This window comes from Fukomys damarensis, unplaced genomic scaffold (assembly GCF_012274545.1).
Source record: "Fukomys damarensis isolate Sample0158 unplaced genomic scaffold, DMR_v1.0_HiC HiC_scaffold_37, whole genome shotgun sequence".
Classification (NCBI taxonomy): Eukaryota; Metazoa; Chordata; class Mammalia; order Rodentia; family Bathyergidae; genus Fukomys; species Fukomys damarensis.
This window is the reverse complement of record NW_022900949.1, coordinates 41,115,833-41,119,326: the sequence shown is the minus strand read 5'-3', so window position 1 is coordinate 41,119,326 and position 3,494 is coordinate 41,115,833. Positions and strand designations below refer to the sequence as shown.

Sequence of the window (3,494 nt, the reverse complement as noted above, 5' to 3'; positions counted from 1 at the left end):
GGTACCAGGGATTGAACTCAGGTCCTTGTGCTTGGGAGAAGGCAGGCGACAGAACCACTGAGCTAAATCCCTGGCCTCTCTAGGAATTATTCTTGTTTAGTCTCTTTTTGTTTTGGTGATAGGAATTGAATTTAGCCTGCTATGTACACAATCCCAATCTCTACAGAGAATTTTTAGTACTCACCAATAGGAAAACAAATAGCCTGGTTTTTAAAATGGAAGAAAAGAGCTGAGGAAATACCTAGCCAAAGAAGATACACAGATGATAAGTATGTGAAGAGTTCATTATTGTATACTTTTGTGAGTTGTACAATAAAACAGTGTGAAAAGCACTGTATGCTTATTTAAATGGCTCAAATCCAAAATACTGACAACATCAAGTACTTTTGTGGATATGGAGCAATAGGAAGTGTCATTCGTTTCTGGTGAAAATAAAAAATGGCACAACCACTTTGGAAGATAGTTTGGCATTTGAAAAGTTAACATTCTTACCTTATGATACAGAAGTTGCGCTTTTTGTTATCTACTCAAACAAGGTTGAAAACTTCTCCTGAATTATGTGAGTTTTTATTCAAGTGTTTTGAAGAGCAGAATATCTGGGAATGAGTGTTAATGGCGTTATGGGGAGGGCTTCTGTGATGGACTGTTATAACAAAAATGAGTGAGTGAATCACTTCTTAAATGATTTGCAGATTTTTAAGCTAAGCATATGGATATATATATATGTATATGTGTGTGTGTGCCAGGCGTGGTGGCACACACCTGTAATCTCAGTAGTGGGTAGGCTGAGGCAGGAGGATTGTCTTGAGTTCGAGGCTAGCTTGGGCTACATAGTGATTTTGAGGTGGGCCAGCCTCAGCTACATAGGCAAGACTCTGTCTCAAAAAACAAAACAACAACAACAAAAAAATTTAAAGTTCAGTGTTCTAGTCTATTTATTATGGAAGTTTCTAGCATATATAAAAAAGCACAGACTGCATTAATAAACTACCATATACCCATTTACCCATTGTCCATGACAAGATTTGTTTTTGTGTACCACCATATTCTTCCCCCCTTCTGTATTATTTTTGACAAGAATTCAGGATGCTTTATCAGTAAGTATTTTGTGTTTTGATATATCCTATTGCATTATACTTTAATTAAAAACCTCAAAATGGGCTGGGGATTTAGCTCAGAGGTGCTGTGCCTGCCTCAAGTGCAAGGTCCTGAGTTTGATTCCCGGTACCAGGGGTCAGGGGGGAGACCCCTCAGAATAAAGCAATTTTACCAGAATCTGCCCATGTTCAAATTTCTGACTGTCTCATATATTTCATTATTTCAGTTTATCTGAATCAGAGCAGAAGTAAGCCCATGTGTTGAAATTGGTTATGACTTTTAACACGTTTAATTTTTCTCCTGTATGTTTTTTTCTGTATAAACCAGTCCTTTTCCTTTTTGGCTGTATTTTTTTTTAATGCAAATTTTTAACACAGAGTGCCTTTGCTGTGCAGTTCAGGCAGGATTTAAACTCACTAGCTAACACAGGGTAGCCTCAAACTCTCAAGTTCTGGAATTACAGTTGTGTGCCTAGCTTCTGGTTTTCTTGTCTTGTCTTGTCTTGTCTTTTCTTTTCTCTTTTTTTGTTGTTGTTGTTGTTGTTGTTTTTTGGTTTTTGTTTTTTGATACAGGGTCTCACATGTAGTTGAGACTGACCTAGAACTCACTGTGTAGCCCAGGCTGGTCTCAAACTCACAGTGATCCTCCTGCCTCAGTCTCCCAAGTGCTGGGATTGCAGGTGTGCCCCACCACACCTAGCTTTTTTGTTTTTGGCATGGGATCGAACGGGCCCTTGCACTTGTGAGGCAGGCAGTGGAACCATTCAGCCAAATCCCCAGCCCTTTCTTCTTTTTCTTTTCTTTTTTGTAGTTGGGGGTCTTAATATGTAGTCCAGACTGGCCTTGAACTGGCAGTGATGCTGCTGCCTCAGGCTCCAGAGTGCTGGGATTACAGGCATGAGTCACCAAGCCTGGCTGTACATCTTTTTTTACTTTCCCTCCCCTTCTGTAGATCTCCTTCCCATTTGTAAAAGGTCTGTTAAACTAGCCTTTTCAGTCAGTGCATCTGGTTTTCGTTGACTTGTTCATTTTGGTTTAGTTTAGTGTATTTTTTTCTCAGTATTTATAGTTTATTGCTAATTGGATTAAAAAATTCATTCCAGTTTTATTCGTTTCTGTCATTTTTCCTTCACATAGTAGTTGGCTTTTCCTCTATCACAATGCCCATACTGTATGGATCCATTGAATTGTGGGCTGAAAAATGGTCTTCTCATGTTGCTATTTCTTCATCATTCTTGGGAATATAAAGAACAGCTCTCCCTCAATTCTGGATTCCAGGCAGTCCTCATTGTATAGACAAGGCAAAATAAGGGTTTGTTTCTTTTTCTTGATCTGTTTTCACAGTAATGAGTTGGTTTAGCAGTTTCCCAAGTGATGGGCAATTAAACATTGTTTTGTTTTGTTTTTTTTTTTGTTACTAGGGATCAAACTTGGGTCCTTGTGTTTGCGAGGCAGGCTCTGGAACCACTGAGCTAAATCCCCAGCCCTAAACATTTTTTTTGTTTGTTTTTTGAGACAGGAGTCTCACTATGTAGTCGAGACTGACCTGGAACTCACAATGTAGTCCAGGCTGGTCTTGAACTCACAGCAATCCTCCTGCCTCAGCCTTCCGAGTGCTGGGAGTACAGGTGTGCGCCACCATACCCAGCTAAATGTTGTTTTCTTAAGAATCATTGTTAACTCATTTTAAAGATCTAGCTTTGGCAAGACCAGAAAAGAGAACTGTATTGGCCAGCGTATTTTTTTTTTCTACTTCACCAAATCTGACCTTTGCCATCTGCTTAGAGGAAATCCTGTAGGAAAATGCTCCCTGTTATATTCTACCATGCCGCCAGCATGCGGTCAATTGGACATTACTGATTTGAATACACAAAGGGTCTTTAGTAGTCACACCAAGTGTCATCTTCCTTTGGTGCGATCCTGGCACCACTCCTGCCCACTGGCCAGGGTTTCACACAGTAACAACTGCAATATTGCAAGCGTTTTATAATAGTTCAAATATCAATCTTGATATTTGAGAAGGGTTGAAAGTGGACTTACTTTCTAGAGATAGAGATTTGGTAAAGGCCAAAGGGCCACGGACACCTTGAAAAATACCTTGAAAGCTCTTGAAAAGAAGTATGCATATATGCATATTTTTGTGGTGTAGTTTTATGTATCTCATTCTCTCTGAGGGCTTTCCTTTTGCCTCCATGTTAGCCTTAGATTTGAGAATAATTTGTCAGGTAATCGTAACCATGTTAGGCAGCACTAGCTGTATGACCTTTGAACTTATTAGAAATACATACAGCTGGGCTAGGGATTTGGCTCAGTGGTTCTGTCACCTGCTTTGCAAGTGCAAGGGCCCAAGTTCCAGCCCCAGTACAAAAGAAAAAGGGAAAAAAAAAATTTATTTAT

At 39.6% G+C, this 3,494-nt stretch overlaps 1 protein-coding gene across 6 annotated transcripts in view; it reads left to right on the top strand.

The window, feature by feature from the left end:
* Qrich1 (glutamine rich 1) overlaps positions 1 to 3,494 on the top strand; it is a 50,030-nt gene that overhangs the window by 43,301 nt on the left and 3,235 nt on the right. The gene's annotated exons all lie outside the window — the stretch shown is intronic.